At 39.7% G+C, this 26,748-nt stretch overlaps 1 non-coding gene across 1 annotated transcript; it reads right to left on the bottom strand.

The window, feature by feature from the left end:
- Positions 1 to 10,454: 10,454 nt before the first annotated feature.
- On the bottom strand, positions 10,455 to 10,558 carry LOC130947984 (small nucleolar RNA R71). Its single transcript, XR_009072893.1, has one exon. It is a non-coding gene; the product is annotated as a small nucleolar RNA R71 (small nucleolar RNA).
- Positions 10,559 to 26,748: the final 16,190 nt, after the last annotated feature.

The following is a 26,748-nucleotide window of genomic DNA, read 5'->3' as shown; positions in this document are numbered from 1 at the left end:
GCTTTCCAGCAATGTATAATAGTCCATAATTTTCAGCTCAAAACTGCCCGACGTTAAACGCCGGAACTGGCACAAGAATGGGAGTTAAACGCCCAAACTGGCACAAAAGCTGGCGTTTAACTCCAAGAAAAGTCTCTACACATGGAAGCTTCAATGCTCAGCCCAAGCACACACCAAGTGGGCCCGGAAGTAGATTTTTATGTCATTTACTCATTTTCTGTAAACCCTAAGCTACTAGTTCTCTACAAATAGGACCTTTTACTATTGTATTTTATTATCTGGGTAGCTATCTTGGAGAGTTTTATGCTATCTTAGATCACGTTTTGGGGGCTGGCCTCACGGCCATGCCTAGACCTTGTTCTTATGTATTTTCAATGGTGGAGTTTCTACACACCATAGATTAAGGTGTGGAGCTCTGCTGTACCTCGAGTATTAATGCAATTACTATTGTTCTTCTATTCAATTCAGCTTATTCTTGTTCTAAGATATCACTTGTTCCTCAACTTGATGAATGTGATGATCCGTGACACTCATCATCATTCTCACCTATGAACGTGTGCCTGACAACCACCTCCGTTCTACCTTAGATTGAGTGGATATCTCTTGGATCCCTTAATCGGAATCTTCGTGGTATAAGCTAGAGTTGATGGCGGCATTCAAGAGAATCCGGAAGGTCTAAACCTTGTGTATGGTATTCTGAGTAGAATTCAATGATTGAATGACTGTGACGAGCTTCAAACTCCTGAAGGCTGGGCGTTAGTGACAGACGCAAAAGAATCACTGGATTCTATTCCAACCTGATTGAGAACCAACAGATGATTAGCCGTGCTGTGATAGAGTGCGTTGAACATTTTCACTGAGAGGACGGGACTGTAGCCACTGACAACGGTGATGCCCAACATACAGCTTGCCATGGAAAGGAGTAAGAAGGATTGGATGAAGACAGTAGGAAAGCAGAGAGACGGAAGGGACAAAGCATCTCCATACGCTTATCTGAAATTCTCACCAATGAATTACATAAGTATCTCTATCTTTATTTTATGTTTTATTCATAAATCATCCATAACCATTTGAATCTGCCTGACTGAGATTTACAAGATGACCATAGCTTGCTTCATACCAACAATCTCCGTGGGATCGACCCTTACTCGCGTAAGGTTTATTACTCGGACGACCTAGTGCACTTGTTGGTTAGTTGTGCGAAGTTGTGATAAAGAGTTGAGATTGCAATTGAGCGTACCATGTTGATAGCGCCATTGATTATCACAATTTCGTGCACCAAGTTTTTGGCGCCGTTGCCAGGGATTGTTTGAATTTGGACAACTGACGGTTCATCTTGTTGCTTAGCTTAGGTATTTTCCTTCAGAGTTCTTAAGAATGAATTCTAGTGTTTCAAGGTGATGTTCTTATCATCACCAAAGCTAATTGATTCTCATCAATTTAGCTCTTGAATGCAATGTCCTGCTGAAGCTTGGCTAGCCATGTCTAATTTCTTTAGACTGAAGCTTTAGACTAACATTGCATGATTCCTGGAATTCTCATTAAGAATTTTGATATCTTTATTTTCTTTTCCATATAATTTTTGAAAAACCAAAAAAAAAATTTACAAAATCATAAAAACTAAAAATATTTTATGTTTTTTGTTGAGTCTAGTGTCTCATTTTAAGTTTGGTGTCAATTGCATGTTTCTTTTCTTCTTGCATTTTTCGAATTCATTCATGTGTCTTAATTGATCTTCAAGTTGTTCTTGATGATTTCCTTGTTCTGATCTTTAAATTCTCTTGTCTTGAGTGTTTTGTTGTTTCTCATATGCATTCTCATTTTGTTAGTGTCAATAGTATACAAACTTCTAAGTTTGGTGTCTTGCATGCATTGTTTATTTGATTTTAGTTGCATTTTGATTATTCCTCATTATAAAAAATTCTAAAAAAAAGTTAAATTGTGTCTTTTCAAGTCAATAATACAGAGAATTGAAGATTCAGAATATACAGCAGAGGAATTACACAGAAAAAGCTGGGCGTTCAAAACGCCCAGTGAGGAAGGAAAACTGGCGTTTAAACGCCAGCCAGGGTGCCTGGCTGGGCGTTTAACGCCCAAAAGGGTAGCAATTTGGGTGTTAAACGCCAGAATGGATACCATTCTGGGCATTTAACGCCAGGATGGCACAAGAGAGAAGATTTTGTTTTCAATTCAAATTTTTTTTTCAAGTTTTCAAAATCTTTTCAAAATCAAATCTTTTTCAAATCAAATTTTTTCAATCATATATTTTCAAAATAAATTTCTTTCCATTTTCAAAAATACTTGCTAACAATTAATGATTTGATTCAACACTTCAAGTATGTTGCCTTTTCTGTTGAGAAAGGTTTAATGTCTGAATCATATCTTTTAAATTTCTTGTTAGCCAAGTCATTAATTTTTAAAATCAAATCTTTTTAAACTGTTTTTCAAATCATATCTTCTCAATCATATCTTTTTAAAACTATATCTTTTCAATCATATCTTTTAATCACATCTTTTTCAAAATAGTTTTCAATCATATCTTTTTAATTTCTAATTTCAAAATCTCTTTCAAAAATCACTTGATTTCTTTTCCACTCTTAATTTCTAATTTTAAAATCTTTTTAATTTATTTTCGAAAATTTCTTCCCCTCTTCTCACATCCTTCTATTTATGGACTAACACTACTCCTCAATGCATAATTCGAATTCTATCTTTCTTGATAAGTTCGAATTCTTCTACCTCTTCCTTCTATTTTTCTTTTCCTCTGACACCTCAAGGAATCTCTATACTGTGAGATAGAGGATTCCATATTTTCTTGTTCTCTTCTCTTTCATATGAGCAGGAGCAAAGACAAAAGTATTCTTGTTAAGGCTGACCCTGAACCTGAAAGGACCTTGAAGCGAAAGCTAAGAGAAGCTAAAGCACAACTCTCTGTAGAGGACCTAACAGAAATCTTCAAAGAAGAAGAACCCATGGCAGCCGAAAACAACAACAATGCCAACAATGCAAGGAAGGTGCTGGGTGACTTTATTGCACCTACTCCCGACTTTTATGGGAGAAGCATCTCTATTCCTGCCATTGGAGCAAACAACTTTGAGCTTAAGCCTCAATTAGTTTCTCTAATGTAACAGAATTGCAAGTTCCATGGACTTCCATTGGAAGATCCTCATCAGTTTTTAGCTGAGTTCTTGCAAATCTGTGACACTGTCAAAACTAATGGGGTTGACCCTGAGGTCTACAGACTTATGCTATTCCCTTTTGCTGTAAGAGACAGAGCTAGGATATGGTTGGACTTACAACCTAAAGAAAGCCTGAACTCTTGGGAAAAGCTAGTCAATGCCTTCTTGGCAAAGTTCTTTCCACCTCAAAAATTGAGTAAGCTTAGAGTGGAAGTCCAAGCCTTCAGACAGAAGGAAGGCAAATCCCTCTATGAAGCTTGGGAAAGATACAAACAATTGATCAGAAAGTGTCCTACTGACATGCTTTCTGAATGGAGCATCATAGGTATCTTCTATGATGGTCTGTCTGAACTGTCCAAGATGTTATTGGATAGCTCTACTGGAGGATCTCTTCATCTGAAGAAAATGCCTGCAGAAGCTCAAGAACTCATTGAAATGGTTGCAAATAACCAATTCATGTACACTTCTGAAAGGAATCCTGTGAACAATGGGACGAATCAGAAGAAAGGAGTTCTTGAGATTGATACTCTGAATGCCATATTGGCTCAGAACAAAATATTGACTCAGCAAGTCAATATGATTTCTCAAAGTCTGTCTGGAATGCAAGCTGCGCCAGGCAGTACTAAGGATGCTTCATCTGAAGAAGAAGCTTATGATCCTGAGAACCCTTCAATGGAAGAGGTGAATTACATGGGAGAACCCTATGGAAACACCTATAATCCTTCATGGAGAAATCATCCAAATCTCTCATGGAAGGATCAACAGAGACCTCAACAAGGTTTCAACAACAATAATGGTGGAAGAAACAGGTTTGGCAATGGCAAGCCTTTTCCATCATCTTCTCAGCAACAGATCGAGAATTCTAAGCAGAGCCACTCTGACTTAGCAACCATGGTCTCTGATCTAATCAAAACCACTCAAAATTTCATGACTGAAACAAGATCCTCCATTAGAAATTCGGAGGCACAAGTGGGTCAGCTGAGTAAGAAAGTTACTGAACTCCCTCCTAGCACTCTTCCAAGCAATACAGAAGATAATCCAAAAGGAGAATGCAAGGCCATTAACATGGTCCACATGACCGAACTTGGAGAGGAGGAAGAGGCAGTGATCGCCACTGAGGAAGACCTCAATGGACGTCCACTGGCCTCCAATGAGTTCCCTAATGAGGAACCATAGGAATCTGAGGCTCATAATGAGACCATAGAGATTCCATTGGATTTACTTCTGCCATTCATGAGCTCTGATGAGTATTCTTCCTCTAAAGAGGACGAATATGTCACTGAAGAGCAAGTTGCTAAATACCTTGGAGCAATCATGAAGCTAAATGACAAGTTATTTGGTAATGAGACTTGAGAGGATGAACCCCCTTTGCTCACCAAAGAACTGGATGACTTGACTAGGCAGAGATTACCTCAAAAGTGACAGGACCCTGGGAGGTTCTCAATACCTTGTACCATAGGCACCATGACCTTTAAGAAGGCTCTATGTGACTTAGTGTCAAGTATAAACCTCATGCCTCTCTCTGTAATGGAGAAGCTAGGGATCTTTGAGGTACAAGCTGCAAGAATCTCACTAGAGATGGCAGACAATTCAAGAAAACAAGCTTATGGACTTGTAGAGGATATTCTAGTAAAGATTGAAGACCATTACATCCCTGCTGATTTCATAGTCCTAGAGACTGGGAAGTGCATGGATGAATCCATCATCCTTGGCAGACCCTTTCTAGCCACAGCAAAGGCTGTGATTGATGTTGACAGAGGTGAACTGATCATTCAAGTGAATGAAGAATCCTTTGTGTTTAAGACTCAAGGATATCCCTCTGTTACCATGGAGAGTTCTCTCAAAACAGAGTCAAACAGAGCCCCCATAGTCAAACTCTAAGTTTGGTGTTGGGAGGCCACAACCAAATTCTAAGTTTAGTATTGAACCCCCACATTCAAACTCTAAGTTTGGTGTTAGGAGGTTCCAACATTGCTCTGAGCATCTGTGAGGCTCCATGAGAGCCCTCTGTCAAGCTACTAACATTAAAGAAGCGCTTGTTGGGAGGCAACCCAATGCTATATTTATCTATTTTCCTTTGTTATTTTGTGTTTTCTGTAGGTTGATGATCATGGGAAGTCACAAAATCAATTGAAAAAGCAAAAACAGAATGAAAAATAGAAAGAAAAATAGCACACCCTGGAGGAAAGTCTTGTTGGCGTTTAAACGCCAGTAAGGGCAGCAAATGGGCGTTTAACGCCCAGTCTGGCACCATTCTGGGCGTTTAACGCCAGAAAGGGGCACCAGACTGGCGTTAAATGCCAGGAAAGGGCAAGAAATTGGCGTTAAACGCCAGAAATGGGCACCAGCCCAGCGTTTAACGCCAGAATTGGCATAAAGAGCATATTTTGCTCGCCACTTGGTGCAGGGATGAATTTTCCTTGACACCTCAGGATCTGTGGACCCTACAGGATCCCCACCTACCCCACCACTCTCTCTCTCTTCTTCACCCATTCACCAATCACCTTAACACCTCTTCCCCAAAAACCCCTCACCTGTCAAATCCCACTATTCTCTTCACCACTCACATCCATCCTTCATAAAACCCCACCTACCTCACCATTCAAATTTAAACCACTTTCCCTCCCAAACCCACCCATACATGACCGAACCCTACCCTCTCTCCACCCCTATATAAACCCATCTTCACTCCTTCATTTTCACACGAACTAAACACCACTTCTCCCCCTTGGCCGAACCACAAAGCCTCCTCCATCTCCTCCATTTCTTCTTCTTCTACTCTCTTCTTTCTTCTTTCGCTCGAGGACGAGCAAACCTTCTAAGTTTGGTGTGGTAAAAGCATTGCTTTTTGTTTTTCCATAACCATTTATGGCATCTAAGGCCGGAGAAACCTCTAGAAAGAGGAAAGGGAAGGCAAAAGCTTCCACCTCCGAGTCATGGGAGATGGAGAGATTCATCTCAAGGGTGTATCAAGACCACTTCTATGAAGTTGTGGCCATGAAGAAGGTGATCCCTGAGGTCACTTTCAAACTCAAAAAGAGTGAATATCCAGAGATCTGACATGAGATCCGAAGAAGAGGTTGGGAAGTTCTTACCAACCCCATTCAACAAGTCGGAATCTTAATGGTTCAAGAGTTCTATGCCAATGCATGGATCACCAAGAACCATGATCAAAGTGTGAACCCGGACCCAAAGAATTGGCTTACAATGGTTCAGGGAAAATGCTTAGATTTTAGTCCGGAAAATGTAAGGTTGGCATTCAACTTGCCCATGATGCAAGGAGATGAACACTCTTACACTAGAAGGGTCAACTTTGATCAAAGGTTGGACCAAGTCCTCATAGACATTTGTGAAGAGGGCGCTCAATGGAAGAGAGATTCAAGAGGGAAGCCGGTTCAACTGAGAAGGCATGGCCTCAAGCCCGTGGCTAGGGGATGGTTGGAGTTTATCCAACGCTCAATCATTCCTACTAGCAACCGGTCCGAAGTTACTATAGATCGGGTCATCATGATTCATAGCATCATGATTGGAGAGGAAGTAGAAGTTCATGAGGTTATAGCCCAAGAACTTTATAAGGTGGCGGACAAGTCCTCTACCTTGGCAAGGTTAGCCTTTCCTCATCTCATTTGTCACATCTGTTATTCAGTTGGAATTGACATAGAGGGAGACATCCTCATTGATGAGGACAAGCTGATGAGCGGATAATTTGTACGCTTTTTGGCATTGTTTTTAGTATGTTTTTAGTAGTTTGAGTTGAGTTTTTAGTATATTTTTATTACTTTTTAGTTAAAATTCACTTTTCTGGACTTTACTATGAGTTTGTGTGTTTTTCTGTGATTTCAGGTATTTTCTGGCTGAAATTGAGGGACCTGAGCAAAAATCTGATCCAGAGACTGAAAAGGACTGCAGATGCTGTTGGATTCTGACCTCCCTGCACTCGAAGTGGATTTTCTGGAGCTACAGAAGCCCAATTGGCGCGCTCTCAACGGCGTTGGAAAGTCGACATCCTGGGCTTTCCAGAAATATATGATAGTCCATACTTTGCCCAAGATTTGATGGCCCAAACCGGCGTTCAAAGTCACCCTCAGAAATTCCAGCGTTAAACGCCGGAACTGGCACCTAAATGGGAGTTAAACGCCCAAACTGGCATAAAAGCTGGCGTTTAACTCCAAGAAGAGTCTCTACACGAAATTTCTTCATTGCTCAGCCCAAGCACACACCAAGTGGGCCCGGAAGTGGATTTTTATGTCATTTACTCATCTCTGTACACCCTAGGCTACTAGTTTTCTATAAGTAGGACCTTTTGCTATTGTATTAGAAATCTTTTGATCATGCTTTGATGATTAAACCCTCTTTGGGGGAGGCTGGCCATTCGACCATGCCTAGACCTTGTTCTTATGTATTTTCAATGGTGGAGTTTCTACACACCATAGATTAAGGTGTGGAGCTCTGCTATACCTCGAGTATTAATGCAATTACTATTGTTCTTCTATTCAATTCCGCTTGTTCTTTGTCCAAGATATCACTTGTTCTTCAACTTGATGAATGTGATGATCCGTGACACTCATCATCATTCTCACCTATGAACAAAGTGACTGACAACCACTTCTGTTCTACAAGCAAACAAGGCTCTAGTGTTTATCTCTTGGATTCCTGATACACGATGCATGGTTGATCGCCTGACAACCGAGTGCTCGCCTGACAAACGAGCCAGCCATTCCGTGAGATCAGAGTCTTCGTGGTATAGGCGAGAACTGATGGCGGCATTCAAGAGAATCCGGAAGGTCTAACCTTGTCTGTGGTATTCTGAGTAGGATTCAATGATCGAATGACTGTGACGTGCTTCAAACTCCTAGCAGGCGGGGCGTTAGTGACAGCCGCAAAAGAATCACTGGATTCTATTCCGGCCTGACCGAGAACCGACAGCTGATTAGCCATATGCTGTGACAGAGCATAGGAACATTTTCACTGAGAGGATGGGAGGTAGCCACTGACAACGGTGAAACCCTTGCATAAGCTTGCCATGGAAAGGAGTAAGAAGGATTGGATGAAGACAGTAGGAAAGCAGAGAGACGGAAGGGAAGGCATCTTCATACGCTTATCTGAAGTTCCTACCAATGAATTACATAAGTACCTCTATCTTTATCTTTATGCTTCATTCGTATATCACTATACCCATTTGAGTCTGCCTGACTAAGATTTACAAGGTGACCATAGCTTGCTTCATACCAACAATCTCCGTGGGATCGACCCTTACTCGCGTAAAGTTTATTACTTGGACGACCCAGTGCACTTGCTGGTTAGTTGTGCAAAGTTGTGTTTATGCCATGGTATTGAGCACCAAGTTCTTGGGGCCATTACTAGGGATTATTTGAGTTGTGAAAAGTAGTGATCACAATTTCGCACACCAAGTTTTTGGCGCCGTTGCCGGGGATTGTTTTGTGTATGGACAACTGACGGTTCATCTTGTTGCTTAGATTAGGTATTTTTTCTTCAGAGTTCTTAAGAATGAATTCTAGTGTTTCAAGGTGATGTTCTTATCATCACCAAAGCTGATTGATCTTCATTAATTTAGCTCTTGAATGCAATGTCCTGCTGAAGCTTGGCTAGCCATGTCTAATTCCTTTAGACTGAAGCTTTAGACTAACATTGCATGATTCCTGGAATTCTCATTAAGAATTTTGATACCTTTATTTTCTTTTCATATAATTTTCGAAAAAAGCACAAAAAAAAAATTTCAAAATCATAAAAACCAAAAATATTTTATGTTTCTTGTTTGAGTCTAGTGTCTAATTTTAAGTTTGGTGTCTTGCAATGCATTGTTTATTTGATCTTGGTTCTATTTTCAAGTCAATAGTACAGGGAACTGAAGATTCAGAACATGCAGCAGAGGAATTACACAGAAAAAGCTGGGCGTTCAAAACGCCCAGTGAAAAAGGACAGACTGGCGTTTAAACGCTAGCCAGGGTGCCTGGTTGGGCGTTTAACGCCCAAAAAGGTAGTGCATTGGGCGTTAAACGCCAGAATGTGCACCATTCTGGGCGTTTAACGCCAGAATGGCACAAGGGGGAGGATTTTGTTTTCAAATCAATTTTTTTTTTCAAGTTTTCAAAGTTTTTCAAAATCAAATCTTTTTCAAATCATATCTTTTCAATCAAATGTTTTCAAAATCAATTTCTTTCCTTTTTCAAAGATACTTGCTAACAATTAATGATTTGATTGAACATTTCAAGTATGTTGCCTTTTCTGTTGAGAAAGGTTTAATGTTTGAATCATATCTTTTCTTGTTAGGCAAGTCATTAATTTTTTTCAAATCTTTTTTTAAAATTGTTTTCAAATCATATTTTCTCAATCACATATTTTTAAAATCAATCATATCTTCTTAACCTCATCTTTTTCAAAATAGCTTTCAATCAAATATTTTTGACTTCTAATTTCAAAATCTTTTTCAAAAATCCCTTGATTTCTTTCCCACTCTTATTTTCGAAAATTAATTAGTGTTTTTCAAAATGTTTTCAATTTCTTTAACTTAATTTTCGAAAATTCTCTTCCCCTCTTCCCACATCCTTCTATTTATGGAGTACCACTCCTTCTCAATGCACAATTCGAACTCTCTCTGATTAAGTTCGAATTCTTCTACCTCCTTCTTCTATTTTTCTGTTCTTCTGACACCTCAAGGAATCTCTATACTGTGACATAGAGGATTCCACATTTTCTTGTTCTCTTCTCTTTCATATGAGCAGGAGCAGAGACAAAGGCATTCTTGTTGAAGCTGACCTTGAACCTGAAAGGACCTTGAAGCGAAAGCTAAGAGAAGCTAAGGCACAACTCTCTGTAGAGGACCTAACAGAAATCTTCAAAGAAGAAGAACCCATGGCAGCCGAAAACAACAACAATGCAAACAATGCAAGGAAGGTGCTGGGTGACTTTACTGCACCTACTCCCGACTTCTATGGGAGAAGCATCTCTATCCCTGCCATTGGAGCAAACAACTTTGAGCTTAAGCCTCAATTAGTTTCTCTAATGCAACAGAATTGCAAGTTTCATGGACTTCCATTGGAAGATCCTCATCAGTTTTTAGCTGAATTCTTGCAAATCTGTGACACTGTCAAGACTAATGGGGTAGACCCTGAGGTCTACAAACTTATGCTATTCCCTTTTGCTGTAAGAGACAGAGCTAGGACATGGTTGGACTCACAACCTAAAGAAAGCCTGGACTCATGGGAAAAGCTAGTCAATGCCTTGGCAAAGTTCTTTCCACCTCAAAAATTGAGTAAGCTTAGAGTGGAAGTCCAAACCTTCAGACAGAAGGATGGAGAATCCCTCTATGAAGCTTGGGAAAGATACAAACAATTGATCAGAAAATGTCGTTCTGGCATGCTTTCTGAATGGAGCATCATAGGCATTTTCTATGATGGTCTCTCTGAACTATCCAAGATGTCTTTGGATAGCTCTGCTGGAGGATCTCTTCATTTGAAGAAGACGCCTACAGAAGCTCAAGAGCTAATTGAAATGGTTGCAAATAACCAATTCATGTACACTTCTGAAAGGAATCCTGTGAACAATGGGACCAATCAGAAGAAAGGAGTTCTTGAGATTGATACTCTGAATGCCATTTTGGCTCAGAACAAGATATTGACTCAACAAGTCAATTTGATTTCTCAAAGTCTGTCTGGAATGCAAAATGCACCAAGCAGTACTAAGGATGCTTCATCTGAAGAAGAAGCCTATGATCCTGGGAACCCTTCAATGGAAGAGGTGAATTACCTAGGAGAACCCTATGGAAACACCTATAATTCTTCATGGAGAAATCACCCAAATTTCTCATGGAAAAATCAAGAGAAACCTCAACAAGGTTTCAACAACAATAATGGTGGAAGAAACAGGTTTAGCAATGGCAAGCCTTTTCCATCATCTTCTCAGCAACAGACAGAGAATTCTAAGCAGAACCCCTCTGACTTAGCAACTATGGTCTCTGATCTAATCAAAACCACCCAAAGTTTCATGACTGAAACAAGGTCCTCCATTAGGAATTTGGAGGCACAAGTGGGACAGCTGAGCAAGAAAGTTACTGAACTCCCTCCTAGTACTCTCCCAAGCAACACAGAAGAAAATCCAAAAGGAGAGTGCAAGGCCATCAACATGGCCGAATTTGGAGAGGAAGGAGAGGAAGTGAACGCCACTGAGGAAGACCTCAGTGGGCGTGCACTAGCCTCCAATGAGTTCCCCAATGAGGAACCATGGGAATCTGAGGCTCAAAATGAGACCATAGAGATTCCATTGGACTTACTTCTGCCTTTCATGAGCTCTGATGAGTATTCATCCTCTGAAGAGGATGAGTATGTCACTGAAGAGCAAGTTGCTAAATACCTTGGAGCAATCATGAAGCTAAATGACAAGTTATTTGCAAATGAGACTTGGGAGAATGAACCTCCTTTGCTCACCAAAGAACTGGATGACTTGTCTAGGCAGAAATTACCTCAAAAGAGACAAGATCCTGGGAAGTTTTCAATACCTTGTACCATAGGCACCATAACCTTCAAGAAGGCTCTGTGTGACTTAGGGTCAAGTGTAAACCTCATGCCTCTCTCTGTAATGGAGAAGCTAGGGATCTTCGAGGTGCAAGCTGCAAGAATCTCATTAGAGATGGCAGACAACTCAAGAAAACAAGCTCATGGACTTGTAGAGGATGTTTTGGTGAAGATTGAAAACCATTACATCCCTGCGGATTTCATAGTCCTAGAGACTGGGAAGTGCATGGATGAAACCATCATCCTTGGCAGACCCTTCCTAGCCACAGCAAAGGCTGTGATTGATGTTGATGGAGGTGAACTGATCATTCAAGTGAATGAAGAATCCTTGGTGTTTAAGGCTCAAGGATATCCCTCTGTCATCATGGAGAGGAAGCATGAAGAGCTTCTCTCAAATCAGAGTCAAATAGAGCCCACAGTCAAACTCTAAGTTTGGTGTTGGGAGGCCACAACCAAACTCTAAGTTTGGTGTTGAACCCCCACATTCAAACTCTAAGTTTGGTGTTGGGAGGTTCCAACATTGCTCTGAGAAAATGTGAGGCTCCATGAGAGCCATCTGTCAAGCTACTGACATTAAAGAAGCGCTTGTTGGGAGGCAACCCAATGTTATATGTTATCTAGTTCTCTTTGTTATTTTATGTTTTTTGTAGGTTGATGATCATAAGAAGACACAAAATCAATTGAAAAAGCAAAAACAGAATGAAAAACAGGAAGAAAAATAGCACACCCTGGAGGAAGAACCCACTGGCGTTTAAACGCCAGTGAGGCTAGCAATTGGGCGTTTAACGCCCAGTCTGGCACCATTCTGGGCGTTTAACGCCAGAAAGGGGCACCAGACTGGCGTTAAACGCCAGAAAAGGGCAAGAACCTGGCGTTAAACGCCAGGAATGGGCACCAGCCCGGCGTTTAACGCCAGAAATGGCTCAAAACGTGATTTTGAATGCCATTTGGTGCAGGGATGACTTTTCCTTGACACCACAGGATCTGTGGACCCCACAGGATCCCCACCAACCCCACCACTCTCTCTCTCTTCTTCACCCATTCACCAATCACCTCAACTCCTCTTCCCCAAAAACCCTTCACCTATCAAATCCCATCTTTCTCTTCACCACTCACATCCATCATCCATAAAACCCCACCTACCTCACCATTCAAATTCAAACCACTTTCCCCCCCAAACCCACCCATCAATGGCCGAACCATGACCCCCCCTCTCCTATATAAACCCTTCTTCACCCCTTCATTTTCACACAACCTAATCACCACTTCTCCCACTCTTTGGCCGAACACAAAAGCCATTCCCTTCTTCCTCATTTCTTCTTCTTCCACTCTCTTCTTTCTTCTTTTGCTCGAGGACGAGCAAACCTTTTAAGTTTGGTGTGGTAAAAGCGTTGCTTTTTCGTTTTTCCATAACCATTTATGGCATCCAAGGCCGGAGAAACCTCTAGAAAGAGGAAAGGGAAGGCAAAAGCTTCCACCTCTGAGTCATGGGAGATGGAAAGATTCATCTCAAGGGTGCATCAAGACCACTTCTATGAAGTTGTGGCCTTGAAGAAGGTGATCTCCGAGGTCCCTTTTTCACTCAAAAAGGGTGAATATCCGGAAATCCGACATGAGATCCGAAGAAGAGGTTGGGAAATTCTTACCAACCCCATTCAACAAGTCGGAATCTTAATGGTTCAAGAGTTCTATGCCAATGCATGGATCACCAAGAACCATGATCAAAGTGTGAACCCGGACCCAAAGAATTATCTTACTATGGTTCGGGGGAAATACTTGGATTTTAGTCCGGAAAGTGTAAGGTTGGCATTCAATTTGCCCATGATGCAAGGAGATGAACACCCTTACACTAGAAGGGTCAACTTTGATCAAAGGTTGGACCAAGTCCTCACAGTCATATGTGAAGAGGGCGCACAATGGAAGAGAGATTCAAGAGGCAAGCCGGTTCAATTGAGAAGGCATGACCTCAAGCCCGTGGCTAGAGGATGGTTGGAGTTTATCCAACGCTCAGTCATTCCCACTAGCAACCAGTCCGAAGTTACTCTAGACCGGGCCATCATGATTCATAGCATCATGATTGGAGAAGAAGTGGAAGTTCATGAGGTTATAGCCCAAGAACTCTATAAGGTGGCGGACAAGTCCTCTACCTTAGCAAGGTTAGCCTTTCCTCATCTCATTTGTCACCTCTGTTATTCAGTTGGAGTTGACATAGAGGGAGACATCCCCATTGATGAGGATAAGCCCATCACTAAGAAAAGGATGGAGCACACAAGAGACCCCTCTCATCATGAGATCCCTGAGATACCCCAAGGGATGCACTTTCCTCCACAAAACTATTGGGAGCAACTGAACACCTCCCTAGGAGAACTGAGTTCCAACATGGGACAACTAAGGGTGGAGCACCAAGAACACTCCATCATCCTCCATGAAATTAGAGAAGATCAAAGAATCATGAGAGAGGAGCAACAAAGACAAGGAAGAGACATTGAGGAGCTCAAGCACTCCATAGGATCTTCAAGAGGAAGAAAGAGCCGCCATCACTAAGGTGGACCCGTTCTTTAATCTCCTTGTTCTTTATTTTCTGTTTTTCGAAATTTTCATGCTTATGTTTGGCTATGTTTGTGTCTTATGATCATTAGTGTCTTAGTGTCTATGCCTTAAAGTTATGAATGTCCTATGAATCCATCACCTTTCTTAAAAGAAAACTGTTTTTATTACAAAAGAACAAGAAGTACAGGATTTCGAATTCATCTTTAAAACTAGCTTAATTAGTTTGATGTGGTGACAATACTTTTTGTTTTCTGAATGTATGATTGAACAGTGCATATGTCTTTTGAATTTGTTGTTCATGAATGTTAAAATTGTTGGCTCTTGAAAGAATGATGAAAAAGGAGACATGTTACTGAGGATCTGAAAAATCATAAACATGATTCTTGAAGCAAGAAAAAGCAGTGAATACAAAAAAAAAAGAGAAAAAGAAGGAGAAAAACGAAAAAAAAGGAGAAAGAAAAAAAAGAAAGAAAAAGAAAGAAATAAAGTTGTGATCCAAGGCCAAAAGAGTGTGCTTAAGAACCCTGGACACCTCTAATTGGGGACTCTGATGAAGCGAAAAACGATCCGACACAAAACTCACCGGCAAGTGCACCGGGTCGCATCAAGTAATAATAACTCACGGGAGTGAGGTCGATCCCACAGGGATTGATGGATCAAGCAACTTTAGTGGGTGATTAGTTTAGTCAAGCTAACATTGGTGAATTGTGTGAAGAGTGACCGACAGAAAGTAAATTGCAAGAATTAAAGGTGCAGAAGCTAAATTGGACAGAAACTTAAATGGACAGAAGCTTAAATGACAAGAAATGTAAATTGCAAGAATCTTAAATTGCAAGAATTATAAATTGCATGAAATTGTAAAGGGAATTGGGAATTGGATTTGCAGAATTTAGACAAGGAAAAGTAAATTGCAACAATTAGAAGATTGGAATATGACTTGATTGAATCGGATCAAAAAAATAGAAACGTAAATAAACATGAAAAGCATTAAACAGAGAATGAAAAATTAGAATTCAGATCTCAGGACCCAAGAGACTAGATAACCAAGTCTAGATCTCAATGCCTTCCTAGATCCAACAAGAGCAATTGCAAAGAAATTAGAAAAATGTAAAGTGCAGAAGGAGTAGATGAAGAAGCAATTAACCGAAACTGAAATTCAAGTGTGCAGTAAATAAAGCAGAGAGATCTTAGAATGAGATTGAAACAGAATTCCTTCAATTCTCCAACCCAAGACTCAAAAACAAATTAAAGAGAGAGCTCTCTACTACTACTCCTAATGCTCCCTAGTGGAGCCAGCCCCCTAACAAATATGAAAATGATGCCTTATATAGGCTTTACAAAATGAAAATGAAATTCCAAACAATTTACAACTAAAAATGAAATTTCTATTCTGTCTATCTCTCGTGCCTTTGAGTGATGATCATGGGCCCTTGCTCTTGATGGAATTGGGTTGATAGAGGCCTTGGTTGATTGCTCTTGGAGTTTGAGGAGGAACCGAAGTGAACCGGGTTTGAGTTTTGCCAAAGTTGGACCAAAAGTTTGAGCCAAAGTTAGGGGTCTAACTTTGGCCCCAACTTTTCATAGCAGCTAGCATCATTTTGCTGCTACTCACGTTGGTGCCAACGTTAGGGGTCTAACTTTGACCCTAACGTTGGCCTTGCCTTGTGTGCTTGTGGCGCCAACTTTGTCCTCTTGTCATGTTGCCAATTTTTATGCCCAATATAGACTATCATATATGGTTGGAAAGCTCTAAATGTCAGCTTTCTAACCCACTTGGAATCACTTCAATTGGACATCTACAACTCAAGTTATGATCATTTGAAGAGGGCATGGTTGCTGGCTTTGGTGTGCAGCGTTTGAGGTAAAGTTTGCCTCAAACGTTAGCGAAAACGCCAGTTCTGGAGGCCCAAACGTATTGTCCACCCCATACTATTATACATTGTTGGAAAGCTCTGAATGTCTACTTTCCATTTCCGTTGGAAGCGCATCAATTGGAGCTCTACAGCTCGAGTTATACTCCGTTGAAGGTGCAGAGGTCAGTTGGCCTCACTGCAGGTTGCCACCATGTTCGTTTATGCACATTGCGGGGCAGTTTTCTCCCTCAATTTTAGGGTCCACCATACAGTGCCATATATGCTTGGAAAGCTCTTGATTCCTACTTTCCAATGCTTCTTGAATCACCTCATTTGGAGCTCTGTAGCTCAAGTTATTCTTGTTGGAAGTATACCCCTTCAAGCTGTTGTGGTGTGTGGCGCCAACGTTAGCCCAAAAGTTAGGGGGCTAACGTTGGCGCAAACGTGAGTAGCCCCTGGGACAAATTTTTCATGCCAACGTTAGCCTCCAAGTTAGGGGGCTAACGTTAGCGCAAACGTGGAGTAGCCCTGGGTGATTTTTCATGCCAACGTTAGCCTCCAAGTTAGGGGGCTAACTTCAAGGCTAACTTTTCACCCAAAACTTTTTGTCCTCTCTTCCTCCTTGTTTTGAGCCACGCTTTTCTTCCTTTGGGCCACGCTTTTCTTCCTTGATTTGGTCATGGGTCACGCTTTTAGAAGCGTGGCCTAAGCCTCCAAAGTGTGCTCCAATTTCAAAGTGTGCCCAAAATTTCTCTTTTCTTCTTTTTAGCTTATTTTGTGCTCTTTTTGCTTCTTTTTCTTCTTATTTCCTACAAAGTTTATCAAATCAAAAGATCAAAGAAATGTACCATTTAAGCACCAAAGAATGCAATATTTAAGCACTAATCATAAATTTCTTGTATGAAAAAGCATAGAAAAACATGACATGGTGACATGTCATCAGACTCTAGCAAAGCTGAGTCACAATCTGAAAAGGTTCACCTAATTATGTGTCTGTGGCATGTATGTATCCGGTGGTAATACTGGAAGACAGAGTGCTTTGGGCCACGGCCAAGACTCAATAAGTAGCTGTGTTCAAGAATCATCATACTTAACTAGGTGAATCAATAACATTATCTGGATTCTGAGTTCCTAAAGAAGCCAATCATTCTGAATTTCAAAGGATAAAGTGAGATGCCAAAACTGTTTGGAGGCAAAAAGCTACTAGTCCCGCTCATCTAATTTGGAGCTAAGTTTCATTGATAATTTGGAATCTATTGTATATTCTCTTCTTTTTATCTTATTTGATCTTCAGTTGCTTGAGGACAAGCAACAATTTAAGTTTGGTGTTGTGATGAGCGGATAATTTGTACGCTTTTTGGCATTGTTTTTAGTATGTTTTTAGTAGTTTGAGTTGAGTTTTTAGTATATTTTTATTAGTTTTTAGTTAAAATTCACTTTTCTGGACTTTACTATGAGTTTGTGTGTTTTTCTGTGATTTCAGGTATTTTCTGGCTGAAATTGAGGGACCTGAGCAAAAATCTGATCCAGAGACTGAAAAGGACTGCAGATGCTGTTGGATTCTGACCTCCCTGCACTCGAAGTGGATTTTCTGGAGCTACAGAAGCCCAATTGGCCCGCTCCCAACGGCGTTGGAAAGTAGACATTCTGGGCTTTCCAGCAATATATGATAGTTCATACTTTGCCCAAGATTTGATGGTCCAAACCGGCGTTCAAAGTCACCCTCAGAAATTCCAGCGTTAAACGCCGGAACTGGCACCTAAATGGGAGTTAAACGCCCAAACTGGCATAAAAGCTAGCGTTTAACTCCAAGAAGAGTCTCTACACGAAATTTCTTCATTGCTCAGCCCAAGCACACACCAAGTGGGCCCGGAAGTGGATTTTTATGTCATTTACTCATCTCTGTACACCCTAGGCTACTAGTTTTCTATAAGTAGGACCTTTTGCTATTGTATTAGAAATCTTTTGATCATGCTTTGATGATTAAACCCTCTTTGGGGGAGGCTGGCCATTCGGCCATGCCTAGACCTTGTTCTTATGTATTTTCAACAGTGGAGTTTCTACGCACCATAGATTAAGGTGTGGAGCTCTGCTGTACCTCGAGTATTAATGCAATTACTATTGTTCTTCTATTCAATTCCGCTTGTTCTTTGTCCAAGATATCACTTGTTCTTCAACTTGATGAATGTGATGATCCGTGACACTCATCATCATTCTCACCTATGAACAAAGTGACTGACAACCACTTCTGTTCTACAAGCAAACAAGGCTCTAGTGTTTATCTCTTGGATTCCTGATACACGATGCATGGTTGATCGCCTGACAACCGAGTGCTCGCCTGACAAACGAGCCAGCCATTCCGTGAGATCAGAGTCTTCGTGGTATAGGCGAGAACTGATGGCGGCATTCAAGAGAATCCGAAAGGTCTAACCTTGTCTGTGGTATTCTGAGTAGGATTCAATGATCGAATGACTGTGACGTGCTTCAAACTCCTAGCAGGCGGGGCGTTAGTGACAGACGCAAAAGAATCACTGAATTCTATTCCGGCCTGACCGAGAACCGACAACTGATTAGCCATATGCTGTGACAGAACATAGGAACATTTTCACTGAGAGGATGGGAGGTAGCCACTGACAACGGTGAAACCCTTGCATAAGCTTGCCATGGAAAGGAGTAAGAAGGATTGGATGAAGACAGTAGGAAAGCAGAGAGACAGAAGGGAAGGCATCTTCATACGCTTATCTGAAGTTCCTACCAATGAATTACATAAGTACCTCTATCTTTATCTTTATGCTTCATTCGTATATCACTATACCCATTTGAGTCTGCCTGACTAAGATTTACAAGGTGACCATAGCTTGCTTCATACCAACAATCTCCGTGGGATTGACCCTTACTCGCGTAAGGTTTATTACTTGGACGACCCAGTGCACTTGCTGGTTAGTTGTGCAAAGTTGTGTTTATGCCATGGTATTGAGCACCAAGTTCTTGGGGCCATTACTAGGGATTATTTGAGTTGTGAAAAGTAGTGATCACAATTTCGCACACCACAAGCCCATCACTAAGAAAAGGATGGAGCAAACAAGAGATCCCACTCATCATGAAATCCCTGAGATACCTCAAGGGATGCACTTTCCTCCACAAAACTATTGGGAGCAAATCAATAACTCCCTAGGAGAATTGAGTTCCAACATGGGACAACTAAGGGTGGAGCACCAAGAATATTCCATCCTCCTCCATGAAATTAGAGAAGATCAAAGAATCATGAGAGAGGAGCAACAAAGGCAAGGAAGAGACATTGAGGAGCTCAAGCACTCCATAAGATCTTCAAGAGGAAGAACAAGCCGCCATCACTAAGGTGGACCCGTTCTTTAATTTCCTTGTCTTTTATTTTCCTGTTTTTCGAATTTTATGCTTATGTTTATCTATGTTTGTGTCTTATGATCATTAGTGTCTTAGTGTCTATGCCTTAAAGTTATGAATGTCCTATGAATTCATCACCTTTCTTGAATGAAAAATGTTCTTAATTGAAAAAGAAAAGAACTGCATGAATTTTGAATTTTATAACAGATTAATTATTTTGATGAGGTGGCAATACTTTTGACTTCTGAATGTATGCTTGAACAGTGCATATGTCTTTTGAATTTGTTGTTCATGAATGATTGGCTCTTGAAAGAATGATGAAAAAGGAGACATGTTACTGAGGATCTGAAAAATCATAAAAATGATTCTTGAAGCAAGAAAAAGCAGTGAATATTCAAAAAAAAAATGAAAAAGGGAAGAGAAAGAAATAAAGTTGTGATCCAAGGCAAAAAGAGTGTGCTTAAGAACCCTGACACCTCTAATTGGGGACTCTAGCAAAGTTGAGTCACAATCTGAAAAGGTTCACCCAATTATGTGTCTGTAGCATGTATGTATCCGGTGGTAATACTGGAAGACAGAGTGCTTTGGGCCACGGCCAAGACTCATAAAGTAGCTGTGTTCGAGAATCATCATACTTAACTAGAAGAATCAATAACACTATCTGGATTATGAGTTCCTATAGAAGCCAATTATTCTGAATTTCAAAGGATAGAGTGAGATGCCAAAACTATTCAGAGGCAAAAAGCTAAAAGCCCCGCTCACCTAATTGATACTGATCTTCAAAGATATTTTTGGAATTCATTGCATATTCTCTTCTTTTTTATCTTTTTTGATTTTCAGTTGCTTGGGGACAAGCAACAATTTAAGTTTGGTATTGTGATGAGCGGATAATTTATACGCTTTTTGGCATTGTTTTTAGTATGTTTTAGTTAGTTTTTATTATATTTTTATTAGTTTTTAGTTAAAATTTACTTTTCTGGACTTTACTATGAGTTTGTGTGTTTTTCTGTGATTTCAGGTATTTTCTGGCTGAAATTGAGGGACCTGAGCAAAAATCTGATTCAGAGGCTGAAAAGGACTGCAGATGATGTTGGATTCTGACCTCCCTGCACTCGAAGTGCATTTTCTGGAGCTACAGAAGTCCAATTGGCGCGCTCTCAATTTCGTTGGAAAGTAGACATCCTGGGCTTTCCAGCAATATATAATAGTCCATACTTTGCCCGAGATTTGATGGCCCAAACTGGCATTCTAAATCAGCTCAAAACTGCCCAGCGTTAAACGCCGGAACTGGCACAAGAATGGGAGTTAAACGCCCAAACTGGCACAAAAGCTGGCGTTTAACTCCAAGAAAAGTCTCTACACATGGAAGCTTCAATGCTCAGCCCAAGCACACACCAAGTGGGCCCGGAAGTGGATTTTTGTGTCATTTACTCATTTTCTGTAAACCTTAAGCTACTAGTTCTCTACAAATAGGACCTTTTACTATTGTATTTTATTATCTGGGTAGCTATCTTGGAGAGTTTTATGCTATCTTAGATCACGTTTTGGGAGCTGGCCTCACGGCCATGCCTAGACCTTGTTCTTATGTATTTTCAACGGTGGAGTTTCTACACACCATAGATTAAGGTGTGGAGCTCTGCTGTACCTCGAGTATTAATGCAATTACTATTGTTCTTCTATTCAATTTAGCTTGTTCTTGTTCTAAGATATCACTTGTTCCTCAACTTGATGAATGTGATGATCCGTGACACTCATCATCATTCTCACCTATGAACGTGTGCCTGACAACCACCTCTGTTCTACCTTAGATTGAGTGGATATCTCTTGGATCCCTTAATCAGAATCTTCGTGGTATAAGCTAGAATTGATGGCGGCATTCAAGAGAATCTGGAAGGTCTAAATCTTGTCTGTGGTATTCTGAGTAGGATTCAATGATTGAATGACTGTGACGAGCTTCAAACTCCTGAAGGCTGGGCGTTAGTGACAGACGCAAAAGAATCACTGGATTCTATTCCAACCTGATTGAGAACCGACAGATGATTAGCCGTGCTGTGACAGAGCGCGTTGAACATTTTCACTGAGAGGACGGGACTGTAGCCACTGACAACGGTGATGCCCAACATACAGCTTGCCTTGGAAAGGAGTAAGAAGGACTGGATGAAGACAGTAGGAAAGCAGAGAGACGGAAGGGACAAAGCATCTCCATACGCTTATCTGAAATTCTCACCAATGAATTACATAAGTATCTCTATATTTATTTTATGTTTTATTCATAAATCATCCATAACCATTTGAATCTGCCTGACTGAGATTTACAAGATTACCATAGCTTGCTTCATACCAACAATCTCCGTGGGATCGACCCTTACTCGCGTAAGGTTTATTACTTGGACGACCCAGTGCACTTGCTGGTTAGTTGTGCGAAGTTGTGATAAAGAGTTGAGATTGCAATTGAGTGTACCATGTTGATGGCGCCATTGATGATCACAATTTCGTGCACCAAAGACTCTCTGCCACAGGATATGAGAATGATTGAAAGGTCATAAGAGGGTAACGAAAAGTAAATAGTTATGGTACCGATATGAAAATGTTAAGCCGTGGGCTTTGTATGTGAATGACTATGTGGGAATCCCCGTAAATATGGAATGACTTCCAAGAACATAGATCACATGCTTCAACTGGAGAATCAGCGCCTGTAAGTACTTGTAGAGGTCATGTTCAACATACTTCAGCAGGAGAATCGGTGCCTGCAAGAAGTAGAAACTTGTAGAGGTTATGTCGCTGAAAAACCTTATCCGACTTGTGAGTTAGATTGCATCAGATGCAGGTCAAAACCGACAAATGAACTCATTACCTGTGATAGGACTAGACATGCATCATCATTGTTTGTGCATATTTGTTTATGATTGTATCTTCTATGATTGTGTGTGCTTGTGATTAAATTCTATATTCTGTAATTGTTGAGTTAGATTGTACTTTGTTGACTATTGTTATTGACTAAGAACATAATGAAATGAGCTTAACTTCTAACCCCGACCCTACTAAGAACTCCCCAGTTCTTACCCCCTATTCCCACCCCTTTCAACTACAGGTGCGAAGGCTTTGTGCAGGGCTACAGGAGCATAGAAGATTATGTTTATGGGTTGAGTTGTTAGCATTATTTTTCCTTCGTCGTTTATTGTTTTTAATTTATAGAGGAGTATGATTTGTTTTTGAAAATCTTAAAATAAGTCTATGTATTTAATGCTATGTGAATATATATATATATATATATATATATATATATATATATATATACCTTTGTGGTTAAGTGGTTTAAGATACAGAATCTTTGTTTTCTTAATTAAAGGTTTCAGATCGTATTCGCTAAGGCTCAATATTAAATAAATATAGTATCAAATTAAAGGAGTAGAGGTAGGTGACGCCCAAACTTTTAGTGTGATCATGAGGTGCTAAAAGTTAGGGTGTTACATTATGGTATCAGAGCGGTCCTTCCTGTAGAGCCTTGGAAATGGACTGACTATGCTTCACTGCATACTTTGAGTGTCTATCATGCAGTAGGACTTGTACTAATGACAAGAGTTTGAGTATCACGTGCATGATTATCTATTAATTAATAATGTTAGTTGACCATTACATTCCTCATGGTATTAAGTCTGGTCAACTTAATACTAATGATTCATGTATATGGAAACACTAATAGGTTATCATAGACAAAATAAAAGTAATAGGTAACGCAAATCGTGGATTTTTGAAATGTTAGAAGTTGCGTCTTGGGGTTGCTCGGTTACAAAAATAGCTGTTCGGAACTCATACCAATTCCTCATTCGGAACACGATTAAACTATGCCTATTCGCAGTCATTGAGGTCATATCTACACCAAATAATCAACATTACGGTGATCAGTCTTAATATCTCAAGTTAAGCACGAACGTTCCCAAAATGAGCGCTCATAGACATTCATGCCAAATGTATCTTAAAGATACCATAATAGCATGAGACACACAACACTAATTAGTCATGTTAATCACTTTCATTCTTGTGTTAGACAGTAAAATATTTCAAGGCATATTCATACAATAAAATAAAGAAAACAGAGAAAATAGATAACAAAGTACAAACAGAGAAATACAAAAAATAAAGCACAATAGAGAGAATATGCAACAGAAAATGATGTGCACACAAGAATGATGCATGTCTAGTCCTAGTACAAGTAATGAGTTCATTTATCGGTTTCTACCTACTCCCGACGTAACCCGAAGTAGCTGAAACGGGTATGGCTTTCCTGTTGACAACACCCACTGCATGCAGGAAATCGCCCTTCTGCACTGCAAGGTGGCATTTAGCCTGTGTTTGCTTACACACCCTCTATACACAGGAAATCGCCCCTCTGCCTTATAGGAATGGAACAGGTGGTCACGATACCTCTGTAAGCAAGAAATAGCCCCTTTGCCTTACAGGAATATATTATAGATCAGTATCGCAGGAAAGCATTCTGTGGTCATACCACTGTCTATCTTACTGCCTCAATGCAGCAAATGAATATACAAGAGATAAACATACCATGGTTGATTTACTCTTGATTCTCTTTCTCTTTACCTCTTTCTTCTATTTTTGTTTCTCTTCTTAATGTTTTCATATATAGATTATGTAATTTTCGGTATGAATAATCATCATGTTCCAAGTATAGGTTCATTAAATCTAAGTTGAACAATTTGACTTTTCATATAATACCTAACCCTAATGCAAATCAAACACTAACTATATTTTAAGACCCATAACTTTTGAAAAATCTTATTATGAGCCAATTTTAATTTATTTATTCATTAAAGACTTTAATTTTAGAAATTACTTTATTAAAGGTAATTAATCAAGTTTAGATAAACTGAGTTTGAATTAAATTAGAATTTTTATCTAATTTTATAATTATTGGATAATTTTCTATATTTAAATTATCAAGTTTAGTAGTTGTAAAATAATAAGAATTTTATATGATTTGATTTAAATAATTGAGATTTCAAAATTTAATACTTTAATTTTTATGAATAAAGAAAATTAGTTATATTATATGTAATTCTTGGATTAGAGTATTTTTTAAAATTAATTTGTAAATTGATGAATAAATATTATTTTCATTAAAAATAATTTTATTAGAATAAAATTAGTTTTCAATTATTCTATTATCCCTATTATTATTAAAAATACCTAAACAACCCAAAACCCTAATTTTAGCCTAACCTTAACACATTTACCTATCATCTCTTCTCCCAACGTCATAAGCCCCCCTTCCCAAACACACCACACAAACACACCTTCACAAAAATGGAGAGAAAGAGAGAGCATAGAGAGTAGCGAAAGGAGAGAGGGAGGAGTCGTGCTGCTGCCACCGTCCAATCTGCCTCGCCACAGCCGTCGCCATCATGGAAGCTGAGTCACGTCGTCATCAGACCTTGAGGGAGAGTGTTCACGGAAGGAGACAAGGGAGAGAGAGAGAGAGACGTGCGTTATCCAGGACTAGGAGGAAAAAGGCGATGTCATGCATCCCGTCGCCGTCACCATTCGTGCTTGATCATCGCTGCCGTTCGTGAACCAAACACCGTTGCCAAAGCTCCTGTCACCATCAAAAGCTGCTGCCATCGTCGGAGGACCCGAGGAGAGCGAGAGAGGATGCAACGGAGAAGAAGGAAAGCTGCGGTGGTTTCCCTCACTGCCATCGCTGTTTGAGGCTACCCCGAAGAGTGAAGGTCTCTGCCACCGTTCTGCTCGTCGAAAGTCATGACCGGAGCTGCAGCTACTCCATTCCTTGGTTCTTCTCTAAGTATAGTAAGTTGTTTTGCTCCGAAAACAACTTTTATCGCTATTTCAATATATGTCACTGAGGTTTTTACGGCGTTATTGCAATAGGGTTGAGTTTTGATTCTTGCATGTCACGTTTGGAGTTTCTGCTGTTGTTGCAAAAGCGATACCGAGTTGTGGTTGCGGCTGCTGCTTCTCGAGCCGGTAGAAGGGGTTTTGACGCGTTTTATAGCTTTGGGTTTCAAATATTCGAGGTAGGGGTGCTTTCCTTAAACTCATTTTATTTCTAAGAATTGTTATAAATCGATATTGCTGCAAAAATATATTTTTGGTGATTATATTATTCTTATGGATTGACTGTGTTATTTTGAAAGAATGTGATTATTTACTTAATTGAACTCTTGATTAATTGAGTTGGCATTGTGATGGTTGATGAAAGCTTGATTCAAAATTCGGATTGGTATATTTATATTAAAAATGATTTGAGTTGGAAATCTGATTTATATACTTTTATATTAAGGAATGGTTTGGTTTTGAAACTGTTTGAGAAGGATGAGAATTCTGAATTACGAATTGATTTTGTTGAAGTTGGTTTGAATTGTGATTGATGAGATTGGTTGCTTGAGTTCTGAACTTTGTTGATTCCTTGAGTTGAGTTGGTATTGTTGTGATAATGGTTTATTGGAAGTGATTTGAATGATTGAGAGATGCTTGGTTTGGTTGTTGGGACTATTGAAGGGTGGCAAAGTCTAAATTTTAGAGGAGATACTGCCAAAATTTTTATAAAAATCTGAGACTTTGTTTCAAGCATTATTTAAAAAAAACTTTGATTTAAGAATCATATTATTGATTTTGATTTATTGTGGAAAGAATCACATTTTCAGTTTTATTTATTGAGAAAAGAATTATGTTTTGAGTTAAATTTATTAAGAAAAGGATTTTGTTTTGAGTTGGATTTATTAAGAAAAGAATTATGATTCAAGTTTGATTTATTAAGAAAAGGATTTTGTTTTGAGTTTGATTTATTAAGAAGAGGATTATATTCTGAGCTCAATTTCATATGAAAAGAATTATGTCTTGAGTTTGATTAAAGAATCCCATTTTTAGAAGTCAGTAATTGAATTTGATTGGTAAAGAAAGATGATTTTAGGTCTTTGGAAAATTATTGAACTTGAGAATGAAGTTTGATTGAGATGTACCTGTTTGGGTAGATGCAGTGGAGTGATTCTGCTTGCTCTGGGATGTGATTGAGATAGGATGATTATGATGATGAGGGATGATGATAATTGAGTTTAGTTATGATTTTGAATGAAATGAAATAAGACTAAGGATCAAGGTGATAATGAAATTGATTCTAAATGTGATATACCTATACAGGTAGATGCAGTGGAGTGACTCTGCTTGCTCCGGGTTATGGTTTTAAGTCTCCCGAGGTAGATGCAGTGGTTCGCCTCCACTTGCTCCTTGTTAAGTATG

Source organism: Arachis stenosperma, chromosome 1 (genome assembly GCF_014773155.1).
Source record: "Arachis stenosperma cultivar V10309 chromosome 1, arast.V10309.gnm1.PFL2, whole genome shotgun sequence".
NCBI classification, from domain to species: Eukaryota; Viridiplantae; Streptophyta; class Magnoliopsida; order Fabales; family Fabaceae; genus Arachis; species Arachis stenosperma.
The sequence above is the reverse complement of the archived record's forward strand: the minus strand, read 5'-3'. Positions and strand labels throughout refer to the sequence as shown.